A 17,800-nucleotide genomic window follows, 5' to 3' on the forward strand; every position below is an offset into this window, starting at 1 on the left:
CTCTACATGGGGGGTGAAGCTGCAAAAAGGTTGACAACCACTGGACTAGATAAATGGTTTTGTATGGCGTTTTAACATTATTTAAACTGCCAATTTGCAAACTCTATTTACAAAAATTGGCTTGCTTCGTTAAGCCTTCCATTAACTGTTTCTCTAATTATCAATATATTTCAATATCGGAAGACGCTAGATGCTTTGAGAGACTCGAACCTTGCATCACTATGATGATTGTTAATTTCTATAAATTTAGTTATAACGATTAATTAAAACGAGTGACAATTTTCATTTACCTTTATAGGTTGTTTCAAAATGGCTATACAAGTATTCTCCAGGCAGTGAAATGATAACCGTATCTAACTTAGCAGGTTTCCAAGGCCATACTGCACATGGAAATAATGTAAGCTTAAAGTACAAATAATAAACTCTTTCAAAACCCGAGCTGTATATGTGTATGCTGTATGAGTGTATGAGCAGTCCATTCTTGCTATCTCTCTCTGTGTCTGTGTGTTCTTTGCTTTACATTTGTGACCTCTATCCCGGTTTACATTCATCATGAAAGTGATATGACTATGGCTTAGTAATTACAACTTTTAATCTCTACTCACCCCGTTGTGCCCAGTTTTCCCTAATACGTAAGATAACATCCAGGCTGTGGAACATTACGAAAGTTTTCATCCCTTTCCAACGCTTGATGTGGCTACCTACTGAGAGCAGCTTCTTTGCTTATGTCTTTAAAATAACACATACGCACACACACACATACACACACATCAGCAAACATAACGACACACTTGTGTGGTGGTTGGTACCGGGTGAGCCGTCCTTGTCGTTCCTTGTTGTACCTTTGCGCAAATATTTGATAAATTGTTCTCTCGAGCCAGATGGCCAGGGATGGGGAGCAGTCGTACTGGTTTACTGGCACTCACAGGCCCCCGGGGGCTTTTCTTTGCTATGTCAACGGTCAACGTTTTCATTTACATTAAAAACTTGATTGCTTTTGGGTCGTTTACTCGTTCGGGGTGTAGACTATTGCTGAGGAATAACAACGCGTGATGAATCAGTATTAGATGCGTTTAATCTCTGCGCCTTACTTCTTGTTTAAGGTACGGAAGTGTTGCAAGGTGTGTGTGTGTGTGTGTGTGTATGTTTTTTGTGTATCGCAGTTTCCGATGATTCATAAAACAACGGCCGGACGTGAAAAATGAACACCCTTGCAGCAGGATATTACAACGCTGATCTTGTAAAATCTAATGAAATCGAAACGGAACCAACCGCAAGGCGAACGGTAATGGTTGCGTCTCGCGTACCATAATTTATAGGATCTATGCAAATTAACCATCGCAAGAAAAGCATAATGTGATTGGGGCCAATGGATTGGTGCCATGCGAGCCCACGGCGTTTGAAAAGGGCGTTTGGTGGTACGTGACAAATGGGGCCAAAAAAGCATCTTACGAAATTGAGTTTTTCTGCGGCATGTTTTTCGGTAAAAGTAATAGAAAATTATGTAAAACCCCTGACAGAAGCCCCGTTTGCATGGGGCTTGGAAAAGAGAAATCAATTATTTTTAGTCTGTATGTTGTATGTCTATATCGAACACGGGAAATATGTAAATGTCAATTTAGTAGAAACAACTTTTTCACGAAACGTCCAGCGTTATCACCCATTAGGTTTTGTTTTTATCTAGGAATGAGGTATGTTTGAAATATAACTCAGTAGATACTGTTGATGGGCAGCAAAACTATACATTTGCACAACCAAGTGTAACCGAATTCGGGGTATGCATTGATCAACGCTTGCGGCATTGCAAATTTGAAACTGCAAAATAGGGTTTACCATCTTTCATTGATCTGATCGCATTCGTTCCGGTGGTTCCATTTACATAGTTTTTATTATTCAAACTCAATCCCCTTCACCTCCGTCACGTGGGACCGTGGAATGTAAACGTGGGATTGCTGTGAGTGTTTTTGTTATCCAAACTTTGTGTGCGCATGTATGGTGAAACCGGAAAATCCAGTGTCACTGTCAACGCACGCTTATGACTATTTGTGTGTGTGTGATCCGTACGCCCGAACACGACAAACGTTCGAAGCTAGGAGGGAACGATCTTACAGACTTTGGATGCTGTGATGGTGGTGTTTCTTGGCAAAATCGTCTTACAGTGGATAAATCCACGGACGTGTATTCGAGAACAGGGGAATGGCGAGCTTCATTCATATTCATAAGCGAGCTTCGAGGCGGCTAAGGACGAACGACGAACACGTAGTGGAGCCAACGAGCAACTAACAGTAAAACGGATGTGAAACGATTGCCATGCCTTCATTATCATTTCCATAAAAAAAAACCCTTTTTGAAAGGATCGCATTGCATGTTTTCTGCTTTGCTTGCTGACGTCCGTGGACCACATGTCACATCCGGTTGTTAGCAGCGTGGTCGTGGCATTGAGCGAGCGGCTGGCCGAGGCATAGGAAAAAGTGAAAAGAAATAATCATTTCACTTTTTTAATTTAAAATATGTTTTGTTATTGTAAAAGAAAGTTGTTGAAGGAAAATTGAAAATGAAAATTATATAAGTGCAATAATACAATTAAATTTTTAATGAAATAATCTCTATCGCCTGATATCTGCATCACACGCTCAATTCTCCAAGTTTGACTGAAAACGTTACTTAATTGGAAGCATTTTGGAAATGTTTGTGAAATACGTATGAAGAATTGCTCGACATATGATGCCATTTTGTCAATCACTTGCTTACACTAACATTTACTTGTAGTTGTCTTTTTTGTTTTTCCTTTCTAACACCGATACCAAGAGCAACCTTTTGTTTAAAAATCCCACAACGATTCGCTACGGAAACAACCGCCCAGGTCCAGCTTAGTTTCCCAGGATGATCATTTTCAGCTTTTCATAACAACAAACTTTCGTTTCTTCTCATCACACAACATAAAGTATGGAAAGTGTGTCCGGCCTTCGCACACAAACAACCACGCTAAAGAACGGCGCCTCTGCGCCCTAAGCATGGAAAAAATGGAGTGAGAATGAAATGGGATTGGGTCAAAAAGAGAGAAAAACCCGTAAGCGTGAAAAATGATTCATTTCATTATCACTTCGCGCTTTACTGCTCGCGACGTAGCACAGAAACGTACTCGTGCTCGTTAAAAGGCGGTTAAAATTCGGGATTGGGTAATTTCTGCCAAGCAAGGAGTGTGTCGAACCATTGCCATTTTGGAAGCTTTGGTTGAGTTAGATGAAGTTTGTACTAACCACCCTCACGAGTTCACGGCAGTAAATTGTTAGATAAACCATACTACACTTCCGTAGAGCAATGGTAAGCAATGAAGATTCTTAGGCAGCTTCTCAGTGTTTATTCTGCCACTATTGCAACGGTTGATGCAAGGCAGGTTTTGTTCATCTTTGTGCGCATCAAACGCCGTCCATTGCAACATGCACAGGCAGAGTATGACCTACATTTCGCTGCTCACTGTTTACATACTTTTACTTCATCCGTGTAAATAGAAATCAAGTAAATGATTGGGGAAAAACACTCCTTTTCCGCTAAAGAATAGACACCAACCACTTCCGAGTGCGTTTACGAGCGCAAATTATCATCATCGTCCATTATGGTTTGCAAGCTGGCTATCATAAAAGCAAGGATAGTCACGCATCATTGGCTTGGTTGTGATTGTGCGCTTATAATAAAAGATGTTGCGATTTGTTTACGCAAAATACTTGCAAACAAGTCGTAATTTGGAATAAAAACGAGGGCGTGCGGGATCGGCGCAAATAATCCGTAAACCTTTCGTTATGATTCATTAAAAGCAATTTTCGATCTTGGCACCGTTACGAGATGGACGTGTTTGGGTTCGAGGCCCCTTGTTGGTGCATCTCGTTCAACCGATGCCAAAATAAACATAAATTAAAGGAGATCACCACGGATCCGAGGCGTGAGTGGGGAATGAGGTTTAGCAGGGCGCAATAAAAAACGCCCCCACTACTCCTCGTTTTGACTCCCTGCGGGGATTGATGGTTCTGAACGGTGAAATGATTATTTTTACTATTGCAATCGTTTTGAAATTAGCGTGGAGTCGTTTGGCCACGTGCTTTCCCAGGAAAGGTTTTTGTTGGATGAACCCTTAAGGGAGGTGGTTTGAGTTGCTTTGGGGCTATCAAAATTCCCTCCCATCATTTGGAATAATGAGGACTTTAAAGGTCTTAATGCACATTTGTATTATATTGCATGTATAATGGGAGAACGTTTGCTAACATTACTAAAATTGAATTACTATCATGGCGTTGAGAATTTTTTAGAATACAGTTCATTAAACATATAGCCGAAGTACGCGCTTTATGTTGGTTGCCTTTTTTATCTCTCCTTCACTTTATTCCTTGTAATGAAGGATGCAATTATTATTTTTCTGTCTTTTTTAAACAAGCGCTACGAGTTCGAGATAGCGGGTTTCATTGGCAAATAAATAAAACCGTCCAACCTCTCTACCAAGCGGTTCAAATCCAAACACTCATCATACTCGGCTACGGAAATTCGGTTTAAAATTAATATGGGAGGGCCTTACACAGGTTACACGGGTGGTAACCAAACGACAGAATGAGGGAAAAAAGGTGGGAAAAGAAAAACACTTACCCTCTTCACGCTCGATCTGACGCTAAGGTCGAGCCACTTGTTGAACCGACCGCAAGCCGTCCACTGTCCAGCGGTGTCGGCATCGTTACCGGAATTTGATTTATTTTCGTACGATGTATCTGTATGTTTTCCGAAAGTTTTGCTAGAAGCCAAACGCTGTGCAACGCTGTCCCGCTCTCGATACTGTGGATACTGTTCTTAAATGGCGACCGACGAACGGGTGTTCTTTTTTTTACTGCCCTCTGGAATGTATTTTATGAACCATATACGTGCAGCTCACCGAGTGCAGACAAGATTTTGAAGTCACCTTCGATGTTGCCACGAGGTCGATCGTCGCTGTTTCACGTAGGTTATTCCAATTTTTATGAACACACTTGTAGATGAAAGTGTTGCGTTTGGACTGAACACATTTATGCACGCACCACTCGTGTATCAGGTTTCGTTGTTTCGAGAGATAGTAGTTGAGAATGGAAAACACGAATGGTATCGAGAAAAGAGCACATGGTGCAAACACGACAGCGAATCGTCTACTTCTTATTGCTACTAATAATCCGAACGATGAAGGTTGTATTTCTGTAATTGGAAAAGAGAAGTAAGAAGGGCCTTTCAGTAATGAGTGCAATTTGACGCAAAAGATGAAATAGAAAACTTTACTCAAGCGTTTGAAGTGGCGAAGTTAGTAACAAATTTGGATTTATGATTCACGAAATAACGTTGCCACAGTGGTTAAAGATTGACGTTGTGTTTATCATCAATCATCAGTGTCTTGCGTGAATGCTGTATTTGATTTCGAAACGATGCTCGTTAGTGATAATCATAACAATAAAGCGCACCATGTATTTCCTTTCCTTCTTTGCTGGCATCAAATTGTCCTGATCCGATTCTTGGCGTAATCTTAATGTGTATCTTCACTCAAAACACATTTGTGCGAAAAGGGGAACGATAACTGTTGTGCCATCGCTCGACAGTCGAACCATCTGCACGGTTCTTGAATAGCAAAACAGTAGAGTGAAGTCGAGGCCATTGACATGGTACTCTCATAGGATGCATCATGCCCTTTCGATGTTGGCCTCAATTTCAACGTACACACACATGACGCTGGGGAAAAGAGGGAAGGAGTTAGTGGTGCAGTTCGAGGTTCATGGTGATGATTCTGCAACACTAACCGTGAGCTAGCGTTAGCACTATGAATTCTAGCACTATGAGGAGAAAGAGTCGCAAGAAAAAAACCAAAACAACACTGGTGAAATATTGGTGGTAAGCCCCCAAAAGCTCAAGCTGGTAAGGATAGTAGAGGTGTATGTAGAGCACGTATGACCCAATATCCTTTCCAATCGGAGTCGATTTTGTTATTACGCGAGCATCACCACTTTGCTGACGATCGTCTGGCTTAAGGATAGGGCCCCACGCTTTGAACCCTTCAATCGAAGTGGTTCTGATCGTTTTTTTGTGTTTGTGCAGATTACTCTGAAAACAATCAGGGAAAATATGTGACCAAACACTGACACGGATGGTACGTGAAGGACCGGGTCAGATAAGAGGGTAAATGATAGTGACGTGAATCTTGATAACTGCCAATTTCAAGATGTTGCCTGTTGCCCTCGTCTCCGTGTTGTGGGGAAACGAGAAGAAGAGATGGTCGGTCAGTATTTGTGGTAATATTGTTGAGTGGTAGTTGATCCTTAGAGCAGATGTGATACCCTGCTCGTATGAAGTCAATTATTTGGATGTCGTACGTGGTTGCGTAAACAGGCACTCATGGTATGCATGTAAGAAAGCATTTTTGTTTTCTTTCATCTTTTTCTGGATAGCATGCTGAAAAAGTTAGATTATACTGTAATAATTGATATTTTCTATACATTATGATGAGCGATGAGTTACACCTATTAGAAATCCATCTTAAAAAAATAAAGAATCAGTTTCAGGCAGACTCTTCTTCTGCAATAAAACTCCACATCTGGGGTAGCGAAAGCCGAACAAACAGAAAGGATTACACACTTAGTTGGTGGGACGAATTTTTATCGTGGAATTGCAAATACAAACGTCCCACCAGACAAATTGATATTCCTAGCAATAAGGTTGTACACAAATCTCGGGAGACCAATTGAAGCATCCATTTTGCCATACGGTTTCTTAGAATTACTGACTATGAAGAATTCAGCAGGCTTTTAGTACTGTGAGGTTAGGCTGAAAGACCATAAGAAAACATTGAGTTTCTTGGGAAAGGATTCAACATAAGGCCCACAAGGACGTTGACATTTGGCAACATGATTTTCGATCGTTTATTCGTAATGAGGCTGAAACCTGTCCCTTGACAACCCTTTTCGATAAAGAGGCAATAAACTGTCAAAGGTGAAGGTGACTTTGCTTGGCAAATTCGTTACATCCGTAGGTTTTGAGTTGTTGTGTTGAAAAGGACACAGACACGTGGAGCTTCGTAGGTGAATGGCGGTGTTATAGGGATTAATTAAAAATTAGTATAATGATTGGATTAAAAATATACAAAAGGGATTAATCATTTTAAAGTGATTTCAATAAAATATTTGCGATTCTACGATGATTCTACGTGATTTTACGGTTTTATAGCAGTGCTCTCCAACCTTTTTAGAATATCGGACCATTTGACTTTAAAAATATGTTTGCCTCGACTCACAGGTATTGAGGGGGTATAATTTTCAGACTTATTTTAAAACTTTGTGATAAAAAATATGTTAAATTTTTTTTCTAGACCTGTTGAAAGTGTAAACTTGATAAATGAAAAATGGACGATTTTTTTTTCTTTGGCTCAACAACCGTTGTCGGTCAAGGCCTGCCTGCCTGCACCACTTGTGGGTTTGGCTTTCAGTGACTTATTGATTTCCCCCCATAGCAGGATAGTCAGTCCTACGTATGGCGGCACGGTCCATTTGGGGATTGAACCCATGACGGGCATGTTGTTCAGTCGCACGAGTTGACGACTGTACTACGAGACCGGCCGAAAAATTGACGATATGTGTTGTAATAAGCAATTCTTTAAAAAAATAATTCTTTCACGGACTACTTCAGTGAATGCCACGGACTACAGTTTTGAGAACCTTGTTTTAGAAGACTTAGAAAGAATCAAAAAGACAAAATTGATAAATACCATTTAAATGTATTGTATATTGTACTGCAAATATTTAGTCTCGTGATTAAGAAATAGAAGAAAAAAATGTATTTAATGCATATCTGCAGATGAATAGATGACAAAGATAACTAAAGAATTACATCAATAAATCAACAAATGAAAATAAACGTGCATAAAATAAATGAATATATTTATATACACAAAAAATACGGCCAAAGTCGTAAACACGTAAATTTAAATAAAAATAAAATGAAACATTTATATACGAATTGGAAGATCAAGCAAGTAAATGAAAAAAAAAAGAGATGACGAAGCACAAATATAACTAATTAATATATACATAAATGAATAAATGAAGATCAATAGATGACCCGAATAAAAAAATGAAAAGTTCGATGTCTTTATAGCAAGTGCAATGTAATAGTATGTTAAAAAAATAAAATGTTTCAAAAATGTCAAAACAATTTGTGTTAAATTATGTGAATGCAGGATTATGATAAGGTGGCCGTCTGGTGGAACGTACCCAGTTTAGAACGGGGTCGATATTCGGACCAAGTGTCAGTTGCTCATGAAAATTTATTGCTAGGATTAACAAATCCCCAGACCAATCTAGGAGAATGTCAAAGGAAAAACATAATCCCTGGTCTGATCGGATTTGGGATATAGCATAATATCGATTTTTTGTTTACAACTGCTTTGAACTATTTTTGCCTCTCGCAAAAGCTCCTCTCTATATCCGGCAGAGCGTTGCAAATTACTTATCCATCATGTAGAAAATAAAGAAAAAAGGTATACGCCTACCTTTACAGCCGAACGGTTGTTTGTGTTGTTTCCTCCGAGAAGCAATGCGTTCCATTCAGTTGCCGGCATTGTATATGTGCAGAGAAAATGTGCTCTTCGAGTCCAGAGCGTAGAACGTGGTATCCCGTAATAAAGTGGTTTAGGGCCGATACAAAGGAATAAATCGACGCTATAAATAGGATCAACTCTTCAGCCCTGTTTGATTCCTGGGCAGAGACAGGCTCGACGCTCCTGGAGCGTGCCTGCACAGAGTGCGACGACTAGACGGATATGAGGTTGCGGTTACTGCAGCTCTAAACCATCCTTTGGTACCGCTATGCGTCGGACAAAGCACTATTGAGTTCGATCTGACCGAGACATCTGTTGCTTTCGGCAACAGTTTTCCATTCTGTTTAGTGTGCCAGAAGCTTGGAATTATAATTTTTTCACCGGCACGATGAAATGGCATGCTTATAAAGCACATAAAGTATAGATTTGTTTTCAACGGAACAACCAGCTATGGTCGGAATGAAATGTAGGGAAATAAATATAATTGCCGAATGCCGTGAATTCAAATCGTATGTCAACAGCACGCTACAAGAAGGAGAAGGAGAGAGTTATGAGTACATACACATCCATACACTCTCGAGAATCCGCGAAAAACCAAATCAATTTCCAGAAAAACACACGCCCATACGCTGTCTCTCATTCCGCTTTGATTGTAGGCTCTGAGATCGATAAACCGATGGAAACGTTACTTGGTTAGATCAAGAAAAGGATAGCATCAAGCATTTTATCGTATCGCTCCTGTACGTCTTGATTGTGTGTATGGTGCACACATACATAAGCATACCCTACACAACCGGTCGAGTAATAGTGGGCTGGAAGGGATTCGAAATGGATTTTCCAGCGCAAAAATCGAGAGAAAATCTGTGCCTAAATCGGGCAGCACACGTGCAGAAATACACTCGGTACAATTTTGCAGTGAGCAAATAGTCATTCGAAACTGAAAATGTGGCAAATGTGTTTGTCGCCTTGCGAGAAAGTCGAAACAATACCTGGGGATGGAAGTGACACGATAAAAATAAATGGAAATAAAATTACACGATAAACTATCCGGCTAAATAAGAGCTGGTGGATGGAAGCGCTTGAAAAGGATTGTCATGAGGTTGGGTTACCGGTTTCAGTCTGCACACCACGCCTAGAAAGCGTTATTTTGCCCTCAAGGTTCTTCATTGTTTTCCTAATGGAGACGCCCAGTGTTTTACTAGGCAATTGCACTGTAAGGGCTGGCTTACCCTTCCTTTTTACGGCTGTGAACGTAGCTTTTGAATGAAATAGTCCCAGGGTATCAACAGTGCCGTGTGATATTTTGAACTGTTTCGCTCTACCAACCAGCAGGCCCATTTCTGCAAAGTAGTAAAGTTGTCGCAATAAATTGCAGCATTATCTTAAGGTAAAAATCGTGGGCTTGTGCCCAATTCCTTTGCACATTTTACAACTATTCGTGAATTCTCAATATCACGTCTATGTGTGTGTGTGTTCTATGTGTTTTGTTTTACAAGGAGGGGGAATCTTCGAAAGACTCCCGTTGTCGCACGGGTGTGTATGAGTGTGTGTGTGAGCTCAGCACTGGCTCGCGGGCAATTAATGAACGAGTTTTACTTTTCGGATTCATTTCCGGCAACGAATTCCTGTGTCGAGTCTTTCCCGCAAGCGAATAATTGCACCGTGGCACGGTATCTCATTACGAAGAATGCATATTGGCAAATTAATGACCATTCGCAATCGCGATGCAGAGGGGCACGTGATATAAATGCAAAACATTAGGCTTAAAAACTTTTTCAATGAAGTCGACTGGCATGAGAATTTAAGCAAGAGGTCTCGAGAATTCAAGCAAGAAAGCCCTTGCTTGTGGGGAAAACAAAGAACACTAAGAATTGCCTACTTTTTGTATTAACGAATCTAAACTGGTCAGATTGTTTAGCAGTATTAATAATCGACTTAATACAAAATTGAACTGCAAAATGAAAGGAAAACGTCCGTAAAAGTGGCCAAAAACTTGCAATAGGATGATTTTTTTGAGCTACACAATCTGCTAATGCCGAGCGGCGTCCAAACGAACGTCAGTACATTCTCGTTCGCTCAAGCGTAACTAAGTAACTTTTCCACTTAACACAAACTCCCTATGAAGGGCTTTTCCATCGATTTGGTTGCCGGTTAATTGGCAAACATTCGTTTCACGTGCAAGCGCAGGAAGGCGCTACCGGAGGAAAGTATGGCCATTAAATAAAGTCATAACCATTTGCTACCTTCGATGAAGAGCAGTGGGAAGGGAAGAGTAAGAACGACCCAACCAAGATTCTCACCCATCGGCTGGATGCGCGATCACCCGATCTCAAACGGTGCGCATAATTCTGTACTTTTCGCAGGATGTTGTTTAACATCTGTCGCATAGTGAATTTATAGCACTGTTGCGTCTGTGGTGTGCTTCATTGTAAATGAAGCGGAGGATCGTCCCAACAGGCATGATTACTTCCCTTGCAGCTGCATTCAAGGGGAGGAACGCAAGAAATGCGTGTAACTGTTTCACTAAACGGCACACTACACTACACACAACGGCAGTTTGTCTACATAGCTGGAACGAATCGATTCTGGGTAATTGTTATTTTAAGAGCCCATTCAATAAATAGATTCAAAGCCAATGGGAGAGCTCACCAAGCGACCTATGGTCATTGAAAACATTAAAAATGACAGGATAATTGCACAATTGGAATGGAAATGTGAATTCTATCTGGGGCACCCCTTTTCGCGTGTGCATAGTTCACGGAATCACGTTGTGCTCGGTTGTAGTAGTAGTAGTAGTAGCTTTATTGTTTGGTTTGTACATGAAAATGTTATTACATTGTGCATTTTTACAATGTGTCCGTATGCATGCTCTCCTCATTGGTTTTACAAATTTTTCTATTGGCTTTGCCGATTTGTCTTCTTCTTCTTCTTTGGCTCAACAACCGATGCCGGTCAAGGCCTGCCAACACACTTGTGGGGTTGGCTTTCAGTGACTTATTGATTTCCCCCCATAGCAGGATAGTCAGTCCTACATATGGCGGCACGGTCTATTTGGGGCTTGAACCCATGACGGGCATGTTGTTAAGTCGTACAAGTTGATGACTGTACCATGAGACCGGAATGGTACCGGTTGCCGATTTTTATTTTAGATAATTATATGCCTTTAAATTTTCTAGAGGGAAAAATTTATAAAAAACCCCCTGCAAAAATAATTTGTTTCTAATCTAATTCTATCCTAACTTACAATCTAACTAAATATAACTAACCTAAAATCTTCCTAGATTCTGTTTAATTCACGTATTACCTGGCGGGTGCTGTTGTTGCATTTAACTCTATATTTTAAATTATGTTTTACTATAATGCTAGTTAGTAATTCGGTGTTTGTGTAGGAATGTAGAGTTGAAGTTCTAAACCAAGGTGGAACGTTAACAATCATTTTAAGTACTTTATTTTGGAGTACTTGAAGGCTTTTTAAATGTGTTTTGGCAATCTTATTCGATACTGGACAAGCGTAGATTAACAATGGTCTAATAAAACAATAGTAAATTAATAGCTTGTTTTTTAGATTTAACTTGGATTTCCTATGCAAGAATGTGTATAATATTTTAATTGTTTTTTCAGCTTTCGTTATTACATTTTCGATATGATACTTGAATGTTAAACGTTTGTCTAGGAGTACCCCTAAATATTTCACTTTATTACTCCAAGGCACTGATACACCATCTATCATCAAATTGCTGTTTGGAGTTTTTCGATGACTTACATATCGTGTGAAGAATATGGTCTCTGTTTTAGATCCATTGATTTTTAACTTCCAATCTCGACAGTACGTGCTATACAAGGCTAGTGATTTGTTGAGTGATTTTTTATAGTTTTTGGGTGTTTGGCAGTACTCGTCACAGCAAAGTCATCTGCGTATAAGTATTGAGTGCAATTTTTAATTTTAGGAATGTCCGCAATAAACATGTTGAAAAGTAAGGGGAAAAGAATACTACCTTGTGGCACCCCTGCCACAGGAGTGAAGCTATTTGATGTTGTATTGAAAATGTGAACCTTGGTTGTGCTCGGTTGTAAAATGTTGTAGGGAGCTGGAAAAGTGTAAAATGTTTAAATTTGCGAAAATGTAAACGAGATGAGTTAAGTCATAAAGTGGATGCTAGAAACATTAAAATTGCTAGATAAATTTAAACCCTTTTAAAGGATTGAGCCCAAAAGGGACACTGGATGATTGTCTCAGAGATCTAACTTGTTTTGGATAGAAGTTCAATTGCTGCTAAGATGCAACGATCCATACTCAATTTAATTGTAACCGCTTTCGTGGTAACACAATTTGGGAACTCCAATTACACATTCATTTCAAAGATATAGTGTGGAAATGAAACAGTGGTATCGTTAAAATAACGAGAGTATTTCAAAGATTGTGCAGATTGATAAAGCTTTACAAAATATATTGCCAACCCATACACGGTTCTTTTTATTTGCGTATAGTACGATTAAATTGTCATGGGAACATTTATAAAATTTCGGCTATCTAACCCAGTACTTTGAAGCTATACATTACCCGGTCAAAGAATGTGCTCTTGATCTTCAGCAACGATAATTGCAATAACACACAAAACATGTTTCGTTTCGCTTTGCTCGACTCTTTCGTGCGGTTATTTCATTACAGATGATTGTGAAATATCAAATGCCATCTTCCATTAGGCTCCTAAACGGCAGTCTCCTGCCATTCCTCTTCGTAGAATCGATTCGGATTCTATTTTGTGTCATTTGAAGATTTTCTTGTGTGTGTGTGTTTTTGGGCTTCAAGATTAAACTGAAGGATTTTTTTCAAAAGACTGTCGATATTGTTCGGCCAATCCTCATATACCGACGTCGTTGCGAACCTTCTATCAAAAGCTCTTTCTCTCTTATTCTTCGGGATGAAAAAATAACGGCGAGGACTCTCGAACATGGTTTCACGCGTCGGACAGAGCAACGGAACATGCTGGGTAAAAAACAATCAACGACGCAGGGACGAATCGGAGAAACGCGTATGATGGGAAAGTGGATCGCGTTTCTACGGGCAAGCAGCACTCGAACACCCAACAAAGGACAGTCCTTGCTTGTTTCATAGTCAAGCTCTGGGCGTGCCGGATCGGGTGATTGGCTAAGCACTCCATCAGTGGGTGCTCCTCTTCGACTGTAGAAGTGCAATTTTGTGGACAAGGTAGACATTTTTTGCAAAAAAAAACAGCTTTAATTTCTGTATCTATACACATTTGTTAAAAGACGATCTAATTGATTGATTTTTGTAGTTTTATGATCATAAAATCATTAAATCGTTTGCCTCTTTAAATATTTAATCTGATATAATGATAATAAATAAAACGCTTACAAGGCCTAAAACCTTGTTAAAACAATATACTAGGTTTTCGATGTTGTGCTTATAACATCATTTAGGAATTAAAATAAATTTGACGGTCCCTGTTCGCGGGAATGATTCGCAAAGATTGTTTAGTAAATGGAACGGTAGCATTCCAATTGTCAGTTGCCTATGGAATATTGATTTCTCAGCACCGGAATGGTCTCGGAGCTCGGTACAACTGTGCGTTGTAGTGAACGTGTTTTTTATCCCTAGTCAAGCCTACCCGTTGCGCGTAACCATACAGCATCCAGCAAATAGGTGCCAGTTTCCGGCCCATGGTGCAAGAAATGGATTTGATAGGGCCGAGCACTCCCCACTCCGTCTCTTTCCCTTTGGTCTGGCTCATAAGTGGATTATTGTTCATTAATCCAATACCCGATGGCCATGTGCAGTACGTACCAACCAACCAGTGCTGGCGCAAACCAGGGGGCCAAGGATACTATCGATTATTTTTGCACTTCTAATCGAATCGTTCGTAGGCTGGGTTTGGTGGCTTGGGCCCCACTGGGGTACCTCCCGGATGCGGGATCACGTCCGACAATTATGCGTACCGCTGCTGGTGTACGTTGGCATTGGGGAAAGCTGTACTTCACGGACACTTCTAAGGAGATGGAAGCGGTGGAAATCTTGCAGCTTTCAAGCGCACAACAGAAGCCGATAATGCCGTCAGTATCAGTTGGATTGGGATTGAGATTGGATTAGCTTGACATATGTTGACATTCGATTACTGTTCGACTGCTTTTTGCGGGACAAACGGGTTCGATGTTTCGTTGGCAGGCAACGGTTTGTACATGTTTTGTAGTTAACGTAGTTACAGATATTAAATAGTTATGTACGATTGGAAGTTGTTCGTTGATCCATTTCCAAGTTTTCATCGTTGAACCTTTTATAATTCTATTGACATACTGGAATAAATTACAAATCAAACAGGACGAAAGTATACGATATTGTCAATGAAAAATCTAAACATGTTGATAATTATATATTCCTCCCAAAAATTGTATGTTTAAAATGAAAGTCAATAAAAATATGCGAGTTTTAAAATATATATAAAAGACCATTATTTTTCATCATAAACTAAATAGTATTAGAGCTATGAACAACTTCTTCTTTTAACTAGTTCTCTATAGAATTCGATATCCCAAGATAATTAAAAAATATTTCCAGGTGGACACTGTAACCAATATTTAAAATTCTTCAGCTAGCTTTATACTATTTTACTCGATAATTAAATTTCCAAAATTATTATTTTAACATTTTATGCACTGACGTTTACTTATAATTCCAAATCATACAATGTGAGAATAAATCAGACCGATTTTAAGGAGTCGTTATGTTATGTAAAATTTTCCTATTACATCACAGCTTTACCAGATAACCTATTATTAGCTATTCCAAAACACATTCCACAAATTATTAGGGATTTGGTCATTTCTCCAATGTGGTGATACCACACTTACTGATTTTGAGACAGTTTTGAGCGTCTGATGTGGCCGCATCCTGTAGACGTTGGAACGATTTGGTTGCCCGGCATGACGATAGCAAATGTGTTGAGTCGCATTAATTTACTTCGCGCCTCTCGCCAGAATCTTTAGCGTCCTTGTTATTATTATTGTTGTTATTATTGTGTTATTGTAAAGCGTGTGACTATTTATGTTATATTCCTATTGAACCCTTACATATATCGAGTGGGCTTATGAGGTCCATCGATCATTTAATAAATATACAAATATACAAATATAAACACCAAACGTCTGAAAATTGGCTCGTTTTAAGTTCATCGATTCTAGTGAAAGTGGCCACCACCCACAGCATCTCGTTTGCTGTTGATCAAAAACTAAATAAATAAAATCCAGCTGTGTGAGATAACACGTGTTCAATTGACTGCTCAGCAAGCACAAGTGGATGTTGATCCGAAGGTTGCTCAATCACGACCCCATTAGGAGGGTTGTTAATTTTTGATAAGTTTGGAAGTATCGTATTCAACCGTGTGGCACTAGACATTGCTCCACACCATTTCAACCATTGTGGAGTACCATAATGTTCGGTAGCAAATTGAATTCCAATCATACATCTTTAGATTTACTTGCCTATCGTCCATCGTTTTTACACAGTATAAACGAAGCAAAGAAACAAAATGGATGGTGGATTCGCGTACCAAGTGATGGCTTGCAGTACAAGCTGAACCGTTGCCATTATAGAATGTGGATTCCTCTTCCTTCGGCTTAATGGATGGTAAAAGCATTTGTGTTTTTTTCGGTAGCCGTAGCCACTGCGCTCCTCAGACCAGCTTAGAAGATAAAACCGGACAGCGTAGTAGATATATAGCTATAAGGTTTCTCGTGAAGATAGGAATGTTTCGTGAAGACTTGTTTGGGAGCAACGATCGATGGTACGAGGGGTACGGTAAAGTGGACCATATTTCGTTGACACTTTAGATGTGCCCTAAAATCGATCGAATGAAAGGTCGATGTATGAGGTACAAACAACCTAAAACCCTAGAAAGCGGCTCCTTCGGTGGCCGCTGACGACAATGCGTGCGTTGATTGCTTCGTCCGGTGGGTCGTGGTTCCCTTGCTCTTGATTCTATCACAGTTCATCAAGAATGTTGATAATGTTGACGATGTGTCATAAACGATGAGCCAGAGAATGGAAGCCGATTGGATGGTTGTTTGTGTGGTTATGTGCGTGCGTGTGTGTGTGAAAAAATTGGCGTTCAAGATTGATTTGTACTGGAAATGATGTTGATGGTAGGATAAATGAGTCCTTCAGTAGATTTATTAGGGATGGTGACATTTATAGGATGCTGTGTGATGATGTCATACAATAAAATGAAGGGGAAAGCTACAATATACATTGTGCAATCCCATAGGCAGATTAAGAAGAATGCACAATATTGTATGATATTTTTAACAATTTACCTGCTGTCCGATCAGCGTTGCATGATCCATAAGCACTTCACGATGCAGTTATGTATGAAAGATAATAATCCGGGGTGCATTTTCCTCTACATTAGTCACATTTATCTAAATCACTTGTATTTACATAATCCTATTGTAGAGCAAAACATTTAAAACGCATTTGATAACTTTTAAGGTTGATTATGATTATGCCGTCAAATTTATAGAATATGTACCAGGTTAAGATGCACTCATTCTAACACTCGATGTCGAAGTTTTCTCCCACCTTTAGTAATCCTTTTGTTTGACGGGTACATGGCTTACATTAACACTGTTCCATCTTTCACTAAAAAAAACCATGGCTGGTGGTAGAGACTCCGAACTTTGCGCTTGATTGATTTTGATTTTAACCACTTTAGTAGACTCAAATAGCACACAAACACATTCACAAACATTCACACACACACGCGCCCACTAGCGCACACTACGAGCATATAACCTTTCCCGGAACGGAACGCTCTCGATACGCACGCACACAATCCTTTATTGAACGTCGTTTCATTTGCCAGCAACTCGCTATCGTTGGCGTCGTCGCTATCATGCTTGCTTCAACGCTTGTGGTTGGAAGTGGGTCTCCGATTGCCTGGAGGCACTTAGTATAAGGGGTTTTTTTGCTTTTCTTCGCCGACTTAGCCTTTCACAGCACAGCTAGCTTTCTTGAATTGACAGCAACGGTTGGTAAGATAGGCGGGTATGAAAACGCACTCAATTGCGATATAATTTGGAAGGAGTTGGTGGAAGGAGCCGGATGAAATTATTTGTGAGTGTGTTTGTGGGTGGGATAATAAGGGTAGTTATGGAAAGTTTTGCAATAAAAGTATGTCTCGGACACATATTTAGCTT

The 17,800-nt window shown here is 39.8% G+C and overlaps 1 protein-coding gene across 8 annotated transcripts in view; it reads right to left on the reverse strand.

Moving 5' to 3' along the window:
- LOC121595863 (probable G-protein coupled receptor 158) overlaps nt 1-17,800 on the reverse strand; it is a 68,602-nt gene that overhangs the window by 49,487 nt on the left and 1,315 nt on the right. For 7 of the 8 annotated variants that reach the window (XM_041920186.1, XM_041920182.1, XM_041920184.1 and 4 more), the window contains exons 2-3: nt 16,919-17,048; nt 4,636-5,208 (exon numbers count right to left, since the gene is read on the reverse strand). The gene's annotated coding sequence lies outside the window, so the exon portion shown is untranslated. Of the gene's footprint in view, nt 1-4,635; nt 5,209-16,918; nt 17,049-17,183; nt 17,614-17,800 lie in introns of all 8 variants that reach the window. The other variant, XM_041920180.1, reaches the window with a different exon arrangement.

The sequence above is a fragment of the Anopheles merus genome, chromosome 3R (genome assembly GCF_017562075.2).
Source record: "Anopheles merus strain MAF chromosome 3R, AmerM5.1, whole genome shotgun sequence".
NCBI classification, from domain to species: domain Eukaryota; kingdom Metazoa; phylum Arthropoda; class Insecta; order Diptera; family Culicidae; genus Anopheles; species Anopheles merus.